Genomic DNA, 24,924 nt, shown 5'->3' on the forward strand with positions numbered 1-24,924 from the left:
TTATACCCTGAAAACAAATTCCATAAAGCTCTCTACGCACTGTTCTTGAGCTAATCTGAAGGCCACATGAAGTTTGGAAGTCTGTAGCTATTGACTTTGCAGAAAGTTGCCGACCTCTGTGGACTATGCGTCTCCGCATCCGTGGTCTAACACTTCATGGCTTAGTTGCTGTCTTTCCCAATCGCTTCTACTTGGTTATAATACCACTAACAGTTGTCTGTGGAATTTTTAGTAGTGAGGGAATTTTACGACTGGACTTATTGGGCAGGTGGCATTCTATCACGGTACCATGCTGGAATTCACTGAGCTCCAGAGAGCGACCCATTCTTTCACAAATGTTTGTAAAAGCAGTGCAATGCCCTGGTGTTGATTGTATACACCTGTAACCATGGAAGTGATTGGAACACCTGAATTCAATGATTTGGAAGGGTGAGTAAATACATTTGGCAATATAGGGTTTATATATATATATATATATATATATATATATATATATATATATATATATATATATACATACATACATACATACATATATTTGACCAACATAATGTAAATTAAATACAGTATAAATGTAATGACACATAAAATGTACATTTAATGCTTTATTGTTTACTCAAAAATACAATGAACAAAACACTAACAGTGTACATTACCATTTTTTGGTATTTAGCATGTATAGCCCTAATCTGAAATATTAACCACTGAGCTACCACTTCCCACCTAGAAAATCAATAATAGCTTCTAAACAACATTATGTCTTAAGCACCATCTGATGTTATACCCTTGATGCAATCAGTGTACAGAAATTAAAGGTATAAAGCAGTCCGTGTAGCTAAACAAATTTGTCAGTTGCTAAGCATATAAACACTTGAAATACCTCCGGCTAGGACGTTATTACTTCCTCATTCATACTACCAGCAATGAAAGAAAAAAAAAAAACTAAATAAAAGCAAAAGTATCTTCACTAACAATATCATAAAAGAGAATTATGCAAACAAAAACTTAATTTAAAAAAATGACGCATGAAAGAATGAATGAAAGAGAAAATGGAAAGAGCTTTTGAAAAGGGAAGTACTCTATTAGCCTGAGGACCACACCCTTTAAAAGGAATTTCTTTCTTTATATTAGATCACTGAAGAGTTGAAAATAATGCAGTAGTTATTAATATCCATCTGCCATTTTAAAAACTTGGCCATTCATTGTCTTTCTGTCTTTCTCTTTTGCTGTTTTAATGTATTTTTAAAAAGACGTCTCCGCTCCACAGTGGCACGTCGCCAGTGTCTTTTACACTGAGGTGTCTCAATGGGACAGTGCAGAAATTATAAAGTATAAACTGCCAAATCAGACCATGCCTTCAATTATTCAGACAGCAGACAATCCTGAGAGGAACAAGTGACATTTCATTTCTTCCACTGCATTCTGATATGTGTGAGTATCTGTATGTGTGTATGTGTGTGCAGTTCTGTAGGCTAAAATAAAGAGAAGGTCAGATTGCAATACATCCCTACAGGGTTAGTGGTGAGATGTGAGATTATAATCTCTCGTGAAATGAATATCAGCAAGACTGCCCCTGAAACAGATAGTTTTGTTTTTTGGTTGTTTTTTTTTTTTTACTTTGTTGTAAAGAAATTGTATAGAACCTTTTTTTTCTTTTTTTTTTTTTTCTTTTTTTTTATGGGGGTTCTCAAACATACCCAGCTTCCCTTTTCATTGTACAAAGACATTAATGCCTCCTCACAGTTCCTATATGTTATGAATATAATCTAGCTACTTACATATTAGTTTCATTATTTTAGAAAGATTATTTATAGAGATATAATTATATAAATTCTAAATGTGTTATACAGATTGTGTGGAATATACATGGCCTGTTTGTGTTCAGTCATTCAGGTCTTGATTAATTCAATTCAAGTTATCAGTCATATAAGCCACATCTTTAACAAATAAAAAAGAAAATGTAAGACCACTGTCTGTGTTTTCACTATTTAAGTTAAATTACATGGCAACTGTTGCAAATGGGCGCAAACAGGACCTTACCTTTTATCTGAGGTAGTGCCCTCAAGAGTATATCATTCAACTACATGCACTGTTCCAGCAAAACAGTGCCCCTGTGCACAAATCCAGCTTCATTAAGATATGCATCACATTGTTTGGATTGAAAGATCTCAAGTGGCCTGCTATAGAGCTCTGACCTCAACCATATTGAACACCTTTGGGATGAATTGGAACACTGCACCCCAGCCCTCCTCACCTACAGTAAATCAGCATGCCATCTCTACAAGCCATCTCTACTTTGAATGTTCATTTTATACACATTTCTATTAAAAAGTTACAGTAGCCTTGAGGGTACCAGCTAAGCAATATGAAAAATATGGCACTTTTTTTCTGACAGTGTAGACAAATTTAATGCAGTTAGCATAAGATGGTAAGTACATGATGAAAGTGTTAAGCATGGTGAGTATTCAAAAGTTCATATACACTGTCATGAGAGAACGATGCTAACAGCAAGTACAACTAGCGTGACTTGAAACCTAGAAAGTATTCTGCATAGAAATGTAATAACTAGCAACATTTGCATACATTCCATTAATCACCATCTCACATGAAACTCGTCCAAGAAAATAGCAAAAAAGCAGGTGAAATATTTGAATGATAAATCACTCCAGTGCAGTCTGACATTAGCATTTAAGGCAGTGCTTGTTTAGTTTTGAAGACAGGTGAGAGTGGGCTATATGATGGTTTGTTGCATGTGTGGTAACTTAAAATTGCAGGGGAAATTGGGGCTGTAGTCATTAACTTTTCTCCAGAGGGCTAAAGCTTGTTTCTGTTTTAACAAGGTCAGGTGTTGGCTTATTTTCTTCCTCAGGGGTCTTTACAAGCATGGCAAGGGGTGGCCTTTGCAAATATCAGCAGAGAAAATTAGGGATATGACTAGCCCCTCAGAGGCTCATTACTGCAGGATGAGTATGCATGAGGAGGTTAGAGACAATTGTTTTATTTTTTTGCGTTTTGTTCCTCAAAAAAGAGTGCTAGCCTTTGGCCCCAAACATAGGAGAAGCAACCCAGTGTGCCTCATTTGTATCGAGTTCATGGATTAAATATGGTTTCTTTTTAGTATCTTTGGTAAAACACCTGACCTGCCAAAAAAAAAAAAAAAAAAGTGTCTTAGCATTGAATAAAATGGCACTCGAAGAAAAGCGAGCTAGAGGTGTTGGAAGAATTGGCAAGGCGATAGGATATACTGACAGATTCCTTGTGGTAAAGGTGTATGAGTTCAAGATGAGTTTTGACACAACTACAACAGACAATGCCTTGACTTCCTGGTTGTTCCTAGAAGGAAATGAAAGTCATTACTTTTCGTGCCGATATAGTGTTTGCTCCTGATACAGGAAGCATAGCAGCGGATGGGACTAACATTTGGAGTGCAGGGATATGATGTGAATAAATTTTAAAGGTAGACATTATAAAGAGATTATAGATAAGGAGAGAAATAACCAGTTATTTAGCTATTAGATAATATCGTATGTGATGCTTCTGGCTGTATAGTAAGAATAAAGTGAAAATGTACTGTAGTATCTGTAGAAGGAGAAAGGTGTGATGTGCAAATTGAATTTGAGAACTGGTTCCAGCTGTGACTTTTTTTAGAGTAGAAATGTATTTCTAGACATTTCAGTTTGTCTAGCTTATAGAAAAATCATCTAAAGTTGTATGGTTTACTGGCTATAAGGCTAATACCTTACATCATGTGGTCATCAAGCATTATAATACTGTTTAATAAAATCGGAGTAATTAGAATCAGAATCAGAAATAGCTTTATTACCAAGCATGCTTAAACACACAAGGAATTTGACTTGGCATCATTATTATTTCCAGTGCAGGAGAAAGTACAGACATTATGCAACAGAATATTAAACCAGACAATTATATAATGCAATATATATACAGAGTAAAAATATTGTTTAAATGAATGTACAGAGGTTATTTACATTTCATGAATGAATTTCATCAGTTAAAATTCTATTTGACGAGCTGTTTCAAGATATGAGACTTGAATTTAGTCAATGCAGCAACAGTGCATTGTATAAAATCATAGAGATACAGGGAGTGCAGAATTATTAGGCAAGTTGTATTTTTGAGGATTAATTTTATTTGAGGATTTAATTTGAACAACAACCATGTTCTCAATGAACACAAAAAACTCATTAATATCAAAGCTGAATATTTTTGGAAGTAGTTTTTAGTTTTAGCTATTTTAGGGGGATATCTGTGTGTGCAGGTGACTATTACTGTGCATAATTATTAGGCAACTTAACAAAAAACAAATTCATACCCATTTCAATTATTTATTTTTACCAGTGAAACCAATATAACATCTCAACATTCACAAATATACATGTCTGACATTCAAAACCAAACAAAACAAATCAGTGACCAATATAGCCACCTTTCTTTGCAAGGACACTCAAAAGCCTGCCATCCATGGATTCTGTCAGTGTTTTGATCTGTTCACCATCAACATTGCGTGCAGCAGCAACCACAGCCTCCCAGACACTGTTCAGAGAGGTGTACTGTTTTCCTCCTTGTAAATCGCACATTTGATGATGGACCACAGGTTCTCAATGGGGTTCAGATCAGGTGAACAAGGAGGCCATATCATTAGATTTTCTTCTTTTATACCCTTTCTTGCCAGCCACGCTGTGGAGTACTTGGGCGTGTGTGATGGAGCATTGTCCTGCATGAAAATCATGTTTTTCTTGAAGGATGCAGACTTCTTCCTGTACCACTGCTTGAAGAAGGTGTCTTCCAGAAACTGGCAGTAGGACTGGGAGTTCAGCTTGACTCCATCCTCAACCCGAAAAGGCCCCACAAGCTCATCTTTGATGATACCAGCCCAAACCAGTACTCCACCTCCACCTTGCTGGCGTCTGAGTCGGACTGGAGCTCTCTGCCCTTTACCAATCCAGCCACGGGCCCATCCATCTGGCCCATCAAGACTCACTCTCATTTCATCAGTCCATAAAACCTTAGAAAATCAGTCTTGAGATATTTCTTGGCCCAGTCTTGACGTTTCAGCTTGTGTGTCTTGTTCAGTGGTGGTCGACTTTCTGCCTTTCTTACCTTGGCCATGTCTCTGAGTATTGCACACCTTGTGCTTTTGGGCACTCAGTGATGTTGCAGCTCTGAAATATGGCCAAACTGGTGGCAAGTGGCATCTTGGCAGCTGCACGCTTGACTTTTCTCAGTTCACGGGCAGTTATTTTGCGCCTTGGTTTTTCCACACGCTTCTTGCGACCCTGTCGACTATTTTGAATGAAACGCTTGATTGTTCGATGATCACGCTTCAGAAGCTTGGCTATTTTAAGACTGCTGCATCCCTCTGCAATATATCTCACTATTTTTGACTTTTCTGAGCCTGTCAAGTCCTTCTTTTGACCCATTTTGCCAAAGGAAAGGAAGTTGCCTAATAATTATGCACACCTGATATATGGTGTTGATGTCATTAGACCACACCCCTTCTCATTACAGAGATGCACATCACCTAATATGCTTAATTGGTAGTAGGCTTTCCAGCCTATACAGCTTGGAGTAAGACAACATGCATAACGAGGATGATGTGGTCAAAATACTCATTTGCCTAATAATTCTGCACTCCCTGTAAAGGTCAAGAGAACAATTTGGAATCTACATGGCATGGTTGTTGATGCCAGATGGTTGGTATAGGTATTTCAAAAAAACTTTGTGTCTCTAGTCTCTAAAGTGACAAAGAATGATGTGAAAACTAAAAAAACATCCAGTGAGTGCCAGTGGTTCAAACTGAGAGGAATGCTACTGTATGGTTACTCATATAATGACTCTTTATAACCATGCTGAGCAGAAAACCATTTTAGCACACACTTCAGATGTGATACAACAGTAGAAGACCAAAGACACAAAACTGAGCCTACATCCACTTTAATCAGAATAAATAGAAAAATCATTTTTTACAATGTTTTGGCTGTTTGTTCACACTGAGATGCCACTTTTTGTTCAGTGAAAATAGAGCTTTTTGAGTGAAGATGTGGAGGTTTTCGTTGGGAGTGACGAGGATAGTCAGGATTAGAAATGTGTTTATTAGAAGGACAGCGCATGTAGGACGTTTTGGAGACAAGGAAAGGGAGGCGAGATTGAGATGGTTTGGACATGTTCAGAGGAGGGGCTTGGGGTATATCGGTAGAAGAATACTGAGGATGGAGCCACCAGGAAGGAGAAAAAGAGGAAGACCAAGGTGGCGGTTTATGGATGTGGCGAAGGAAGACATGCAGGTAGTTGGGTTGCAAGAGGCAGATGTAGAGGACAGAGGGGTATGGAGATGGATGATCCGCTTTGGTGACCTAATGGGAGAAGTCGAAAGAAAAAGAAAATAGAGCTTTTTGAGAAAAAAAACTTACAAGTGTAGAAATTTGTGTTGTCATGTGCACTGAGAAAACTGAAATACAGCCACATGACCCATTCAGCTCAAAATGAACAATCTGGTGGACTGTTTCTAGTCTACATTTTCTACTGCAACAACAGCTCCACCTTTTATTATTGTATGTTAAATGCAAAGCAAATTTCAGGTAAGGGAAATTCCAAGCCAAGCATCTAGTATCTGTCCATTTAAAAACATTCTTGACATAGCAACTCTTCATTTAAAGAGACAGAAAGTAAATAAAAGCCTGAGGGTTGTGATGTAGACCAAGGCGTCTTGTGTTTTTATGCATGTGCAGTATAGTGATGTGAGTGATTTTGAAAAATCCTTGAAAAATGCCAGTGTAGACAGAATTAATTTTTAAGTGAAAACTTAGTTTTGATATGTATCCAGATTAATATGGATGTAGTCTAAGGCTGTAGAGGGCACAGACTTGAAATGTATTGAAATCCACCCGTGCCTACACTTGATTTAGTATCATTTAACTTGATACAGCAACACTGCAAACTCTAGAACATGTCATAAGCCACTAATTGCTGTAGTTCTTTTTGCCAGCTTGACTGGTAATTTCAGCTCTGACAAAGTCTGCATGCTCTGATATGAAGGATTACAGATTGTTGGCACCCTAGGCCCACTCCTTCAGTTTTGCTCCCTGCACTGTTATCTAAATGTCCCATGTTTTGTCTGTAGCCTAATCTGAACTCACAAAAAACATTCTAGCTACACATATGTTGCTTTTATTATGACTATATTATTATATATATTTTTTTCCTCTTACAATTCCCTAGCAATGAGACCTTGCAGGTGTGAGAGTCCAGTCTGGTCGCCAAGAATGCTTAGTGCTAAGATTGTGAATTATCACTAGCAAAACATCTGTATGCGTTTATCATGACTCTGTTGGCCACGGTCTGGTTCTGACCTTCTCATTCATGGAGCACTGACACCAGTAAGTCACTAATTCTTACTGACAGCTCTTAGTTTTGACAAAGAAAGGAAACACTCGATACTCATGCTAACCAGAACAACAGTAGGTACAAAGCTGGAAAAATCTGTACATGGTACTAATACTGGTTGCTATAGTAACTTGTATCAGTGGGTGACACATCTTGCATTATTTAGCTATTAAGTTATTAGGTTCAACATTATTGTCACTATAAGAGAACAAGTAAAGAGATGATTAAATGCAGTGGCCTCTGACTAGCAGTACAAATAGAAAATAAATTGTAATAGTAATGTCATGGTGCAATAGCGATGGAACAATGTACGGGTAAAAGAAACCAGTATGATGCATTTCATTAGTGTAAATTGCAAATAGGTTAAATCAAATAAATAAGAATTGTGGTGCAATCGGTTGAGCACAGTAGGATGCATGATATATGTTACAGCATATAAATACAGTAGATGCAGATGTGCAAATAACAATCTAATCAAATCAGGAATCACATCTGCTCTACTGTCTTCACTCCTATTTAATAGTTGTTGCACTAAGATGCTCATATTTGCATAAAGTTCAACTTTAACCTCAACTTTCTCACATCACTCTACACGCTGACGTCTAGACACCGATTATTGCTGTCGCTCGTGTCACCAGAAGTCGGCAGCTTGCATTGAAAATAAATAGCCTTCGGTCGCTTTGACGCTGTGAGTCACTGTATTTGCGAACGCCGCTATACACTTTAACCCAGAAAGGCATCTACATTCATGATTTCGAAGTGTCTCGAGTCCGTAATGCTCATGCCGTGTTTTCTCCAAATGTCAAAAATTATAATGATTATCTTTATTCCAGCCTGCCTGCATGGAACTCCTGGAAGAAAAGTAAACCTTGTCAGTATTAAATGCTGTTGGAATTTCTTTTTGTCCATTGCTAACAGATTTTCTGTAGACAATGTTTTTTTTCATTCCATTTGAAAATAGAAAATGAGATAAAAGCTCGAACAATCTTCAAACAAAACCAACTGCTACTCCGGTGAATGGGCCTCACCGTTGGCCTTTTCCACGACTCCTCTGTCATGCCTTATCTCGTCACTCCGTTGTTCGCTGCTACAATAGCAGACAAAGGGGTACCTCTGGTACCTTGTAACTCATTTAATCTTGGTGTCGACTGAGATTATGGAGCTAATAAAGCTCAGGGGCCACTCAGTTTCTCTGGGATTCAAAAAATTAGTTCCCCTGTTGAACAAAAGGTCCACGGTAGCCTGTTAAAGGGACATGACATGGTGTAGAAAGCTCTACAAAATTACCAGGTTCGCGCCGCAGGCTCACATGTCTCGTATGTGTCAAACCGCCGTAGTAACCGACATCGCTGCAATTTATTTTCCCATTAGTGAGGAAAAAAAGGGCGACTTTACAATTGGCTCCGTCATGAATGGCATCTGACGTGACGGTCGCACACACAAAGGAAGCGTAATTCCTTTAATTGAGTAGCCGGAGCTTTTATGTTATTGATAAGGCTCCATTGATTTTTGGGCACGTGTGTTTTAGGGCAGACTCTTGTTGGGTTATTGCAATTGCAATTCACTTTCAAACACTAATATCTTGGCAGATTCCTTTGCTAGAATGTGTTTACCAGGCTGTAGCCACATTGTGAGCTAGTAAAAGTGGCCCGTTAGTGGCCCGAGAGGCCTGCCTTTTTAACAGGTTATAAAAGAATTTAACAGCCACTGTTTTTATTAAACCATTGTTCTGGGCAGGGAGCTGAGCAGAGTGATGGATTCTTCTCTCACACTTCCCCTTCTCTTCGCCTTTTCTTTGGGTCACCGACTTTCCTTAAAAAATTCCAGTTGGATACGTGTTTCATTAGTGCTGGTTGAGTGGGTGTAGGCAATTACTCTTTAATGATGCACCTTAGATTGCCTGTGTGTGTGTGTGTGTGTGTGTGTGTGTGTGTGTGTGTGTGTGTGTGTGAATATATCTTCATTTGCTTTGTTGAACATTAATATACTGAGACTGCATAGAAAGTAATTCACTAAGTAAAAAAATAGTACACTTACTTACCACTTCACTCTTGTCAGTTGAGCGCATCGTTCGGGGGCTGTCCTGTAATTAAAGGCTTCTGGGAACATTGTGCAGAAACAATATCGGATGGCATTATACAGTATCATTATCTTTAAATGGTTCACTGTATTCTTTGTTTGTTGTCTATGGAACATGCGATAAATGCTTTATCCTCGTGTAATGAGAGATTGGATTTCTTATTCATGCTTGAGCATTGAGTAACAGAGGTACACTACATGCACAAAAGTATTGGGACATCTGACTTTTCCAGCCATATGTGGTTCTTGCAAAAAAACGTTACTATAAATAATGGCGGCACACAATTGTATAAGATGTCTATGGATGCGTTGGCATAAAATCTTCCTTTCACTTGACTTCAAACTGTTCCAGCATGTTCCAACTGTTCCAGCTGTTCCAACTGCTCCAGCTTCATAAAGATATGGTTTACATAGAGTGGAAGATCTTGAATACTCTAACCCAGACCATATTAAATATACTGACCAAAAATAACATTATGACGTTATAACATTATGACCGGTGAGTGAATAACACTGATTATCACTTCATCATGGCACCTGTTAGTGGGTGGGATATATATTAGACAGCAAGTGAACATTTTGTCCTTAAAGTTGATGAAGTGTTAGAAGCAGAAAAAATGGGCAAGCTCAAGTATTTGAGTGAGTTTGACAAGGGTCGAATTGTGATGGCTAGACGACTGGGTCATGGCATCTCCAAAACTGCAGCTCTTGTGGGATGTTTCCGGTCTGCAGTCCTCAGTATCTATTAAAAGTGGTCTTAGAAAGTAACAGTGATGACAGGGGGAAAGTGTTCATCTTTACTTTGTGCAGTGACTCAGCTTGTACACGGTCATCAGGCTGTTGTGTAAAGCGCAGCCTTGAAACCAGGAAGTGCGAAGCTGAGAGAGTAAGGGAAAGTGTGTTTGTGCATGTTTGTGTGTGTGTAACTATGTAGGCCATGGAAACTGACTGTGTGAAGCTCTGGTTTTCCCTTTCCATGGCATTTTTCCAGTGTAAATAATGGCCTTCTCACAGCTCATAATATGTGAGACTATGCTGAAATTACTACAACAAAATTCACATCCATCAGTGAAAAAAAAAAGAATAGGCCAAAAAAAAAAAAAAAAAAAAAAATGGATGCAACTATGGTGGTAAGGAAAGAATTCAGAGTGGATAAAGGTTAAGCTGTCACTAATTCTTAGATAAAGATGCCCTCCCTCTCTTCTCCTTAACCCACTGACACACACACAGACACACACACACACACACACACACAGCACACAAAGTGAGGAACTGCAGCGTTAGTTAATTGGATTAGGGTGCAGAGGGGGGCACAGTGTGTTATCTTTCTCTTTCCCTTTAAAGCAGGGCATCTTAGGGCTGTCAAACGACCATCTGGCATAGTTTTTATGGCGGATCCCAAACCAGTGGTGCTAGTTGGCCCTTGTAAGTGCCCATTTGCCCCGTTAAGCGACTTTATACCACAACACTGTTGCTATATATACATAAATTGATCAAAAAATGTAATTGTTGTTATGATTAAGTTTTCTGTGAGGGGACATTTATTTAACATACTTGGGAAGCGCCAATGCTTTGTAACAGTCTAAGATATCTGTAAAAGAGTCTTCTGGTTCGGAAGGCTTTTGCTTTGTGATTTCTAGATATCGTAACAGGCTGGATGGGTCTTATTATCTACAAGAAAAAAGAAAAACGAAAGAGAATAAAGGATTGACTATTTATAGGTTCATCAAAAGCAGGAACTAACAAAGAAGGTTCCATAGCAATAAATGTTAGCGTAAACACCGGGGGGAAAGGTTAATGCTACATTCACACATGAAGCAATTTAACAATCTCTGCACTATGAAATTAACCGGAGATGTTTCTACTACTGGTTGCTACAATATAATAACTTTTATAAGAGGGTGTCACAACTTTTTTTTTTTTCACTTTTGCCAACAAATCAGGAGACGGCGATCGGTATTTGCATAAAGGTTTTTTTTTTTTGCTCTATTTTTTTACTTTGTGATGTCACTGGACACACCTGAATCTATTCACTAATGCTCACTTTATTCACGTCACCAGAATTCTCCAGCGTTTTCTGAATTTGAATGGCCTCTGTTTGCTTTGTCAGTGTAAGTCACTTTTTAAACAGAGCTTAAGATATACATCAAACCAAACTAAATTTGGGATGTTATTGGAATATAAGGTTCCCTGGTGGTCTAGTGGTTAGGATGCGGCATTTTCACCGCTGCGGCCCGGGTTCGATCCCCGGTCAGGGAACCGACCCCAGCCATTAGGGTTGCACAAGCCTTAGTGCCGGTCCCAAGCCCGGATAAATGAGGGGGGTTGCGTTAGAAAGGGCATCCAGCGTAAAAACATGTGCCAAATCAAACATGCGGATGGTCCGCTGTGGCGACCCCTAATGGGAGAAGCTGAAATTTTTTTTATTTATTTTTTTTATTGGAATATAAGCAGTTTTGAGGTTTTTATATATATATATATATATATATATATATATATATATATATATATATATATATATATATATATTTTTTTTTTTTTTTTTTTTTAGATATTCTATAGTGCATTGCTATAGGATTGGGAACAAATGGGTTTCTTTTTTTTTTGCCTTTCTTGTACTTTTCTCAGATTCAGTTTATTTCCTTTCATCTGCGTATTTTTCTTCCTATTTCTCTCATTCTCTCTGGTTCGTTTGCTGTCTTCGTCTCTCAATTGGTCACAGACTTGCTGCCTTTCGAACACTCTAAAGGCGTTCTATGTCGCATACGCACTCAGCAATTTTGGCTTTAATATATTTGCTGCTAGCTCAGGAGTGTGGGAGGAAAATGGAATACGATTTACTGCATTTACAAGTGTGTGATCGCTGGAAATGAATCTCCTTACATGCATTTCCTCCCACGTACAGTGACAGGATACTTTACAGTGAAACATAATGCCAAGGGCTGCCAGTACCTATGGTGTGGCAGTGCATATTACTTTAATAATAAACTTCAATACTGTTTAACTGTGGATGATATGTAGATAATAATTGTGAGATATTTATTAGCATTTATGGATAATGTCTAAGCTGGAAGTCTATTTTGTATTGAATACTCAGAAGGCACAACCCAATATCTATTGACTCCAGAGGTCTACATAGGAGGAAAATGAGCTTTGATGGCACGTAGCTCCAAGGTAACAATGATGCCAAGCCCATAATGTGTTTAATGTGTTTATTGATGACTGAGGCATTATCTCAGAAGCACATTAGCTGCTTGTCTAGTAAGCTTTCATAGCGAAGCCTGGGATTTAAAGCAAACTCAAAAACTGATTTTCTCATGCTACATCAGTATTCTATACTCCGGGTCTCTGTATTTAACCACATTTACATCGACATTTATGTTTACATTTATCGATTTGATGAAGCTTTCTTCCAAAGTGAATTATGAGACAGAATTCAATCCAAACACTGAGCTGACAGCCATACGAGAATTGCAGCACAAATCTGGCATTTCCAATTTAAGCAGAAAATGTTCTGAACTCTGACCTTAGTTGTGAACTAGATCAGATTAAGGCTACATTTATTTGTTTTTTGGGTGGTTGGGTGGCTGGGAGTGGCTATATATATATAGTAGATAAATTAATGAATAGAATAAACAAATAAACAAATTCAATAAATGAATCATAAATAGAGTTCAACTAATATGGCCTGTATTAATACAGCTATTTATTGCTAATATTAAAACAAGAACAAAGAATCCTCTACTACACTGATAGGGAAGAAGTGGATCTACTTTACCTTTACTTCGAATTCCTGAAAGGGAAACAAAAACTTTTCACAGAGATACAGTATCTCCCAAAAAAAGGTCACGGCATACTACATTGCGATATCAATTCTAAACGGTCATGTGTACCAGCCCTAGGCAGTCATGTTCCTTTATTTTTTGTAAAGCTTTTTTTTTTTGCTGATTTTGGCAGCAAATAAATTCGAAAGCACAGATTATTGTTACATTTCAGACCAAAACACCAGCCCAGACTACATTCCAGGAGAGAGAGACTTTCCAAATCTAAATCTAGCATTGAATTCAAATTAATGCTTGCTAGTTGTTGGGACTATGATTATTAGTACAGCTGTGTTACTAGAAATAACATAAAATCAACTCACAGTTCTATGGCAGTGTTCAGTATTTTCATTTTGTGTTCAAAAGGCCCTGCGTGTTCACGTTGCCATGTGCGTCTATGCTTTAAATCATGTCCTGTCTACACTCTGTGTCTTGTTATTGGTTTTCTTATTGTTTCCACCGGTGTTGTGTTTATCCTTGTGTGGACATTGTGTACATTCAGATTCTAGTGTTTCCATCTTACAGTATTTCGTTCAGTAGCGTGTACCAAACCTTTTGTTTCATGTTTGGCGTGTGGGATTCTGCTTGGTGAATTTGTATTTGTCTGCTTGGGATATATAAATAGAACGAGTTCTACCTTCGTCCGTTTTATGGCATGTTTTCCAGTTTTGCTATGACAGGATTAAAGAAAAGGGGAAAAAGTAGAGGAAAGCATTATATGGGAAAGGTCTTCCTTTATCTATGATCCGGTGGGACCATTTGAAAAAATGCTGGTACGACCCAGCGTTGTGTTTACCTCAACTTTCATAAAGCCCCGGGGCAGGTGGAGACGAGGTGAGAACTGTATAGAAACACCTCCATTATCAGATTTCAGGCACAGCTGATCCACTGTGCAGCAGCAGATGAAGCGAAGATGGCGGAGCAATCCTTGGATGAGTTCTCTGTGAAAGAGGATTTAAAGAATCGTTGAACTCTAGGGCATTTTTTCTTTCTTTCTTTTTTTTATAAGAAAGATCACTTGGTGTGTGGGAGTGTTTTGAGCTTCCTTATCAATTGCAATGCTGTTATCTTCACCCACAGATTTCTGTTTCTTTTTCTGATGCACCGTAGACACTCGCACAGACATACACACATCATACTTGCTCTCCCACTTACTGTTAAATACACCATTACGCTGGGTCTTGACCTTCTGGGTCGGCTTACGATGATAGTGTTTCCTGTCCAGGTGCCTGCTCTAATGACACAGTGTATGGATAAAGACGATGTCATTGAACTGTCTTCTAGTTCCCGTAGTGCGAAATTGGGCTAAAGTGAGACATGTGCGTGTGAGTGTCTCAATGAAGCAGAAATAATGCAAGCGATGGCTGAGGTACTTTCGAAGCACTTTTCTTCACCAGGCTATCCTTTAAAAGAGATTTTTGCCATGATACTCAATAAAGATACAGTTCACATATACACCTTTAAAAATGTGCTGTAGTCTAGCATAGAGTGAGTGTATGAGTGTTTGTTTTGATATACCGGTTTTCCATTCAATGCTATACCTGCTTCTCGCCTTCAAATGCACCATGACCCTGACCAGGGATAAAGTGCTTATTAACGAGAAATAAATCAATGTTATTTTGTTTAATATGGGTACTGTGTTACTGAGGTGTTGGAGAGAAGAGTTTTCACTACCGAATAGGACAGTCAGACATAATGCAGTCTTAAGTCATTCGCTTACGGCTCACGGAACGTTTTGTGCACATAGCTGCCCACAAAGTTGAGAGTTTTGTCCAATCTGATTGGCTCCCTATACCCGTACAGTGTGCGCACGTACAGGTCAGGAAAACCTGAGACAGCAATACCAGTGACTTTTATTACTGATAATATCCCTACATCTTTATTTTTCTTGCATCATAGTTGAGATGAAAATACTGGGAAAAAAATACATTTCTGAATGTGGTTAAATATTTGCCTAAAAGCATAACATTAGGGTTTAAATCTGGTACAAAAAAGAGACAGTGAAGTGATGTATCCAGATAATATCACAGCGATCTGTGGCCAAGAGTCTGTTCATGCTCTCTGTGTGGAAGGCATTAGTCAGTCATGGAGTCTGTTAGCTGTTGTATGCAGAAGAGGGGAGATAGCCCTATTGTTTTATGTGTGTTCACTTCCCTGTAATGCAGCAAGAGGAACAGTCCTTCATAAATCTTGAGAGAAGCATTATATTAGCCCACTTAGTCGCAGGTTCATAGCTTTCTTATGATAGTAGAGATCGAATCACTAATTGACCAACCAATTAGTTGCTTACTAGTGTCTCGCTTTCTTCTTGTTTGGAGCAGATTTTAAATGTCTAATAAAACACTAATAGGATCATAATAGCTTATGAATTCTCTTTCCACAGCCTCAATTTTGTGGGTTTGCCCTGTGAATAATAGCATTACAGTCTTAGAGTACATTTTCCTTTTTAATCTCAGCACTATAGTTCTGAATGTGAATTCGTTCTTGTCCTGGCCTACAGTTAAACATTAAAAGATAATTAAGAGGCAATGAAAGGGAAATAAAAAACATTTTATTCTGGAAGTCAGGTGCACACTGCAGGCTGATCGTTCAGTTTCACTATAATTAGACCACATAAACACATTTCCCAAACTTAGGCATTGCCTCGGATGTTATTGCATTTACAGTTTCTTAAATAGTTTGACTTGACAATTAAAAACATATATATATATATATATATATATATATATATATATATATATATATATATATATATATGTGTGTGTGTGTGTGTGTGTGTGTAACAATGTTGTTTAAAAGGCTGAATATCTGCGGACTTTTATTTAATTTATTGTAATTTTTTGAGTCATGCACAACAGTTTCACTTATTTTGGTTCACGTCCTGATTGAGAACGAGAGCTCGTTAGTGTAACAAGGTAGTGGTGTGCAGAGTTGGATAATGGTGAGATGCTACAGGCATTATTGCAAACCCCTACAGTGCATTCTGAGTGCAGAATATGAAACATAGAGTACAGGATGATTTTATTTCAGCTCATTCTGGAAAAATCACACCCCTGGAGAAATCAGCTTGCGCTCAGAACAGAAGTGGAACACAGGGGAAAACACGTACACTTTAATTGTTTCGTTGTTGGGAACAAAGTATTAATATACACTTACGAGCTATGTTGTTATGAAAGAGGTCTGAGGAGAATAGGTAGACTGGTTCAAAAAACACTACAATCTGAGCAGAAAAGCATGTCAAAATGTACAGGCATTGCACCATTGAATTCTACTCATTTTATCCTAGAACAGGAATCTGAATATACACTGTACACAGACCCACGATCACTTAAAGTTTAAACAATTGCCTGGTCTGAATAATCTTGATATCGGCTGCAACATGCAGATGGCAAAGTTGGAATTTGGCATCGAAAACATGCCTTGTGTAAACAGTTCAGGCTTCTGGTGGTGCTGTGATGGTGTGGAGAACATTTTCTATGCACATACTGGACCGACTTGCCATGGAACAACTACCATTCTTCTTGCTGCTCCTGTTAGGGGTCACCAAAGCTGATCATTTGTCTCCATACTACTCTGTCTTCTATATCTGCCTCTTTTACACCAACTACCTGCATGTCTTCCTTCACCACATCCATAAACCTCCTCCTTGGTCTTCCTCCTTCCTGGTGGCTTCATCCTCAGCATTCTCCTACCGATATACCCTATGTCCCTCGTCTGCACATAACCAAACCATCTCAATCTCGCCTCCCTCACCTTGTCTCCAAAACGTCCTACATACGCAGCCCCTCAATAAACTCATTTCTAATCCTGTCCATCGTCGTCACTCCCAGCGAAAACCTCAACATCTTCAGCTCTGCTACCTCCAGCTCCACCTCCTGCCTTTTACTCAATGCCACTGTCTCTTAACCATACAACATCGCAGGTCTCACCACAATCCTATAAACTTTCTCTTTCACTCTTGCAGATACCCTTCTATCACATTCTGTTTTGCGATCCATATTGGACTAGATGTTTTACACTGGATGCACTTACTAACAGAACCCTCCCCATTTATTCAGGCTTGAGACCGGCACTAAGAGTGCACTGGCTTGTGCAACCCTAATGGCTGGGTTCATGGAATAACTACCATGGTATCTTAATAAAGTCAACAGTGAGTGTAATTGCAACTGTGATACAGCTATAAAAAAAACCCCCAAAACACTACAGTTTTAAATCTTTAATTGAAAAGAAAGTAAGCTTTTCTCCAGTAAGTTGCACAGTTTAATAGAAAATATTGATTATGCGTGAATTTCTTTACCAGATTCTTAAATCTATAAGCAAGCAAGTCCTTCGGAATAGCATCAGCCAAATCAATGTCACAGCATTAGCTCATTTCCTCATTGTGATAGTGATTTATCTGTAAGTGCTACAAAAATGCACTCGTTTTAATGAATTTTTAAAATATATTGAACGGTTGTTTAAGGCTCTTAGCTTCACTTACCATAAAATATGAATGATTTATTTATTGTGTGTGTGGGTGGGTGGGTGTGTGTGTGTGTGTGTGTGTATTCATTAACAACTTTGATTATGTATCTCCTGTCAGTAAACCCATCTGATTTGTGTATATTCTTCACCATTTTCTGTTTTTTCGGTGTGGGAAAGAAAGGCAGAACTACACCGTGCTCAGGAGAGTTATCATTAATTAGACAAAACACAGCACTGACTTGTAAACATCTAAACAAACAAAAAAAATCCTTGAAGCTTGTAGACATGATTCTGTTTCCAGGTGCTCTTTAGATGGGCGTTAATGAAGTAGAACATCCATATGTGTGTAAAAAAGGACCTCATGTGCTGAAGCCAATGGGCCGTAGGGTCTTTTGTAATGGGCTACGCCATGCAAGCTCCATATGGCTGTAACTGAGGACTGATAAACTTCATGGGAAACCAGCTTGCCTTTATTCTGAGCGGGAAATATGTACAATAAGAGAACTATTAGAGTTTTGGTTTTCTCGCCGATGTTCAAGACACTTCTTAACATTTCTAATGCAGGAAAGCGGCTGACAATATTTGGGAAATTGAAAGTTGTTTTAGTAAGTTTGAGATTTGTTTAAAAAATGGATTTGCTTTTTATTAATTTATTTATTAAATTAGTTTGTTTATCTATAGTGGATATTGTTTTCATTAGCTGAACATGACAAAAATACATTTCCGAACTGGAAAACAATAAAATGTGTACGTTTAAAAAGGATTCCTATGTGGTTTTAAGCATTAAATTGTCCCTAGGAGCTAGCAGACCTAGACAGAACTAGGAGACCTGTTTTGGCATGAAGCACCTGTGCACAAAGTGAGCTCCATCAAAAGATAATAAACATACAACAGTATGTTAAAACAGAAATTAGATCATTTCCTTATGAGTTATATTAGTCGCAAATATATATACCGATCAGATTCAACACGTCGTGATACGGAGAAGATGCAAGATAAGCAGTGATGATATGAAATAAATCAGTGTAGATCAATGAAAAAAAGTGCTGCTAGCGCTTACAACACCTCACATCATCCACGCTTTTATTTCTCTAGCATTTGACAGGAGGTAATAAACAGTGTGCCTACACGCATGTCAACTGGCAGGGGTTCATCTGAGTGATTATCTTCAAGAGAACAAGTATAATTAACAGGAGAAATCTCTCGCTCTCATTCTCTCATTCTTTCGCCACTCTCTCAGACACACACTCTTAATATGTAGTTACACTGGAATTTTCAGGTTAACCCAACCTACTCAGTTAGCTCCACCCATTTGGGGTGTATCAAGTTTACATTTACTTATATAGCATTTGACAGACAATTTTATCCAGAGCGACTTACAATTATCCCATTCCTACACCTGAGAAGTTAAGGGTTAATGGACTTGCTCAAGGGCCCAGCAGTGGCATCTCAGGGGTGGTGGGATTGGAATTCACAACCTTTTAATCAGAAGTCTAACATCTAAAATACTGAGCTACCCTTTCTACAAAGTTCGAATTGGTTTAATCTAATGGATTTTTTATGTTTTAGATTTATTAATGTAAATGGAAGTGAGTGTTATATATAATATATAATACCTGCTTACAGAAGAAACCACCCAAAGATTTTATGCCATTATTATTAAAACCCAGACAGAATTCTATTTATAAATGCCTCACTTTGCTGAAAGTCACTTGATAGGCTCTATTCTAAGATCTGAATAATTTTTATTCATTTTAAACCGAGGTTCTGAGTAATTTTAAGGGGCTTGATGAATAGAACCCTGGACCCTTTTTATAATCAAACGTGGGAGTAAAAATAATTAGAAGCATGGGATGTTGGAAAAGATTCTTTTGTGCGAGTGTGTGTGTGTGTGTGTGTGTGTGTGTGTGTGTGTGTGTGTGTGTGTGTGTGTGTGAGTGATTTATCCAAAGAAAGATTATGCTGTATTTACACATAAAGCACACAAAATCTTCTTGACCTATTTATTCTGTTGCTGCATGTTTTGTTATTGCTAGCTAATTGCAACTGGCAGTAAAACAGTCTCTTTTTAGAGTTATGATTTTCACTTAATCTAATATTTTCTTTCATTTAGTAGACATAAGTAATAGTAAAATAGTTGTAATAGTAGTAAAACTTTCAAGAGCCAAGGAGATGCATTATTATTATTAATATTATTATTATTATGCATCTCCTTGGCTTCTTGGTTCCAGATCAGTAGCAATCAAGGTAATTATACTGCCCGAGACAAAAAAAACTCCTCTGACATCTCAGTCCATCGGAAGTGTTTAATGATTTTAATCTTACTGCAGTTGTTCTAACGCTGATTAACTGGGAGTCCGAGCTAAATGGCACATCATAAAGTTTAATGACCTAGGTGCTATGTAGCTGTACGTGGCTGTCTCCGCAGAGGTTTAGTTGATGTTAAAATGGATGGAGTCAGCAGTGGTAGGACAGATAGAGTGGAGATACACATACAGTATCACACACACAACTCACACACCAACACCCAGGGAGGTTGTATTGGCCAAAAGATAGATGAATTCAGTGCAAGTGGATGGATGGAAGGAAGATACACATACATAAGGTCAGCTCAGGACATTTGGAGAAATTTCTCTTTGGGTAGGAGACTGGATAAATGGAGGGAAAACACACACACACACACACACACACACACACACACACACACACACACACACACACACACACATACCTACGAAAGGTCTGTGGAGACAATGCAGGGAATGAAGCCAATTGGATTGGATGGATGATCTCTCTCTCTCTCTCTCTCTCTCTCTCTCTCTCTCTCTCTCTCTCTCTCTTCATTGTCTTCGTGTAACTCTTTCTATATATATCTCACACACAAACTCTTTAATAGAAAAAAGATTACTGATCAAGCTAATATGCCTTAAGTTTTAAATATTTAAATTACACTTTAATACATGCTGCTGCTTGTAAGAATACACACTTCATTCTGTGGTCTCATGTGTGTGTGTTTGTGTGGATGTGAATCTCATCACAGTTGTGGTGAAAGAGGTGCTAATTTCTACAGCTTGCCTGCGCCACAGCACTTTAGTGTAGCTTTTAGTCGTTAACTGTGCTACAAGAAATCGACTTTTTACTTTTTTTCAAACCGCTCATTTACAATCTAAATCAGCTAACCATGAACGACTTTACCCAAATTAATTCATTCAACCACACTGCCTAATGAACTTAAGGTGAATTAAGCAGCATTAAGATGTGACGATATTATTCGAAGCCACTTCACTTAACATTTGCGGAGTAGCAGGTGGATATGCAGGTGAAAAAAGAAAACATTTTAAACGTATACACAGTATACATTATTGCAGATAATCATTTGATTGGCTCTTTCCTAGTTGCTTTTCTTTGTGGTTAGAAATGTTATGTATATACTGCCAGGATGGACATTGGTGGTAAATATCAAAATATTATACTGACCAATAATATTGGAATATATTGCAATATATACACCGTAATTTCCGGCCTATAAAGCGCACCCATATATAAGCCGCACCCACTGAATTTGACAAATATTTTTATTTTGAATATAAATAAGCCGCACCTGTCTATAAGCCTACACTAATGAACTTTACACAGGCTTTAACAAAAGACACGTTACACACGGTGTAACAGGTGAGATATGTTGCGCTTCCTTTAGGAGCATAGCGGTATTTTGGGAATAGCCTGGCACTGCATTTTTCCGGTATTACTGCGTGTGTTCAAGACGAGGATTATGTCCTTATTATTTTCTGATGCTGATTTCTAAGTTTCTTTGACTAACCCTTAACGCTGTTGCCAAGAAAAATAAAAAAGCATGAGTTTTGGAAACCTGTCTGTGCTTATATGATTTCTGTTGCAACTGGAGTTAGCGAGCTCTCCCTTCACCCAGACTCAACTCGTTACAATGGCTTGTATCTAAACAGTAGCCTACCAAGAAAGTCATTGTTCATGGTCTTCCTCCTTCCTTTTGCAACTATTTCTCTCGGGAGTTTATTTTTTGGCATCGTCGTGCATTTAAAAACAACGTTTTTTCTCCCGATGCCGTGCAGCTCATTGGTCTAATGTTATGTCGCTCAGTTTTTTGGCTTGAAGTTTGTGAAATCGAGGAAAAATTCATAATTTAGCCGCATCGTTGTTTAAGCCGCGAGTTCAAAGCGTAGGAAAAAAGTAGCGGCTTATGGCCCGAAAAATACGGTAATTGAAAAAGAACAGAACACACTCATAATGCATGCTGTAAAGAGTACAATTATCAACAACGGGAAGAAACACTAATGTACGTTATTTTCCAATAGGTATGAATCAGGTATGGACGCATATAATTCCTTTACATTTTTGAATGAATTATACTTTTTCACATGTTTCTAGTTATACTTAATGTTAGTTTCATTATAGCAGCTATAGAAGCCTCACCGCTGTTACCTCCCCAGTCTTTGTTTCACTCCGACTTGAAGTTAATTGACGCAAAACAGTGACAAAGTAAAACTATTATGAAGCTGACTTTGTACATAGGGACATTGTCATGCTGGAACAGGTTTCGGTTTCCTTGTATAGTTAACGTAGACATCTTATACATCTTATACAATTGTGTGCCTCCAAGTTTGTGGTAACAGTTTTGGAAAGAACCATTTATGGCTGAAAAACTCACGTGTCCCAATACACTCGTCCATATGGTGTACAAGATGTAGATATCTTTTTACCTGTTTGTAGTTATAATTCATTTCAGTTTTTCTTATTACTTGCATTATAGCCGCTACAGAAACCTCACTGTTGTTCCATTGCCAGTCTTTGTTTCTCTCCACCTTGAAGTGCTGACATTGGACTTTTCTTTCTAAATGTTTAATTAACAGTTCCTTACAGATTTCTCAATGATTAAGCCTCTGGGTTACTAATCAGAACAGTGGGGGTTCAAGACACAGGCACTTCCAAGCTGCTACAGGCCCTAAAACCTCTATGCACTCTGACCCCCCACCCGGCTTCCCAACAAGCTGGGATAAATAAAGAAAAGAATTTCACTGTGATGTAGTGTATATGTAACAAATAAAAGTTTCTTATTATTATTGAGCTAAGGAAATTTGGAACGTCCATCGTATATCAAGTGCCTAAGAATTAGCTGCTAAAGTAGACTGTATTAAAATTAACGGGCACTACTATCAGAGCCATGATTTTATAGAAAATGAAACAACTTGTGATGAATTCTTAAAGTCAACCTTGAGCACCACACTTCACTCAGCTCATATAGTATAACACTGTGTAACACTTGGTAGTGGAATAAAGACATTCGTACATAGAACTGAGGTCCTTTAATAGTGTGTGTGCACGTGTGTGTGTGTGTGTGTGTGTGTGTGTGTGTGTGTGTGTGTGTCCGAGCATGTTTTAAAAGAGAAAGATCACAAGATTTTTGAAAACTTAAGATCTTTATGGCTGTACAACAAGTAGAGAGTTGGTAATTTGATGTAACAGGACAAAATTCCTCTTCCTGTGGGAATGTGGTTGTGTGTGTGGTTGTGTGGTTGTGTGGTTGTGAGTGTGTGTGTGTGTGTGTGTGTGTGTGTGTGTGTGTGTGTGTGTGTGTGTGTGAGCCTGTGTGAGTGATCTTTATGCTTTAGCAAGTCCCAAAATCACCATCCTAACAAGTTGGAATGCCAAACTCTTTGTTAAGTGTTGTGTGTCAGAGAGAGAGATTGAGAAAGTGATAGAGATGCACCAATCTGGGCCATGAATATGAGAGCTGGACTGTGTCTAACAAGCTTTCGGACATTCCATCAGACAACAGGGAGTCTCAGAGCAGAGCGAGTATCATACACGGTTAAAGGATTACTATACTATCCGTTGCTCTCCTATGAAAATATATATGAGATATATATAGGGAAGATATATATGAGAGACGACTCTAAAACTCCAGACATTTTTCTTCACAGCGGAGAGCAAGAAGAGGCCTGTCATGGCATTGCACTCTGATCCTTAGCATTCAGAGACGTGCTTCTCGCTGATTGACTCGATCGCACCTCGGCACATGCTTCTCCTGAGAGCTACAGTGATAATGCGCCTTTTATTGAAATCCGGCTCCAGTCAATTCGAGCTTATTAAAGGCCGCGCTTGGCTTTGGAGAACAGATGACAGATCCGCTCGCATGAGCTCAGATATGAAATTACTCAACGTATGTGTGTGTTTGTGTGTGTGTGAGAGAGAAAGAGAAATGAGAGCTTAAAAGAGATGAGTATTCTGCACTCCTGATGTGTGTATGCCAGGTAATATGTTCTTGAAACTATTCTACATCTCTGATGTCTTCGATAAAACTGTGAGACTCAGCATGGTCCATTTGTTACTGCCATAACTACTATATATATATATATATAATGTACAACATGCAGCTTTTTGTTTTTTTCTTTTCTCCTAGGCCTGTGCTGGCAGGTTTAATAAATCACTCTCACTCTTGTCTAGGTGTTTCATTCAAGAATCCTTGGACTATTGTGAAGTAGATCAGGAAGGGTTGTGCAGGAATGATGGGCTGTGATTTCAACTGAATTGATGACTCTGATAGTGGGGTAGTCAGGGACACTATAAATTACTTACTAGCGCAAAACGATTTAAGGCTATGTGACGCATAAAGAAATACTATGATTCCAGTGATTAATAAAAGGGAACTCCAGTGAAAATACGCCAACTGCTAATTCTGCATCATTTGCATCATGTAGAATTTATGGACATTAATAGGATTACAGAATGTTATGTATAAATGTAAGCTACTCAGTGAAGACAGATCAGTTTGGGTTTACAACATGACTGCTTGTTCATGTGGTGTAAGCACAGATGAAAGGTGCAACGTGAAATGGTTGTCCCTTTTTAATAATTTACTATTACTGGTTTATTTTAAGCTTAAACCTAGTTTTAAGTGCTTAATTTTACCCAACCATCTGTCATGATAGTGTCAAAGGAGCACTGAACTATGGAAGGTACTTGGAGGTGTTTCAGCATGACAATGTCTCTGTGCACAATGCGAAGATATGGCTTACATGGGTTAGAGTTAAAGATCTTGAGTGGCCTGCTATAGACATCTTACCTTAAACCTATTGAAGTTTATTTGGGTAAAATTGGAACACTGATTGCACCCCAGGCT

At 38.2% G+C, this 24,924-nt stretch overlaps 1 protein-coding gene and 1 non-coding gene across 2 annotated transcripts in view; both read left to right on the forward strand.

Moving 5' to 3' along the window:
• LOC124402813 (ephrin type-B receptor 1-B) overlaps positions 1 to 24,924 on the forward strand; it is a 320,170-nt gene that overhangs the window by 42,946 nt on the left and 252,300 nt on the right. The window lies entirely within an intron of this gene.
• Positions 11,671 to 11,742, forward strand: trnae-uuc. The gene has a single exon. It is a non-coding gene; the product is annotated as a tRNA-Glu (tRNA).

The sequence above is a fragment of the Silurus meridionalis genome, chromosome 20 (assembly GCF_014805685.1).
Source record: "Silurus meridionalis isolate SWU-2019-XX chromosome 20, ASM1480568v1, whole genome shotgun sequence".
In the NCBI taxonomy this organism is placed as follows: domain Eukaryota; kingdom Metazoa; phylum Chordata; class Actinopteri; order Siluriformes; family Siluridae; genus Silurus; species Silurus meridionalis.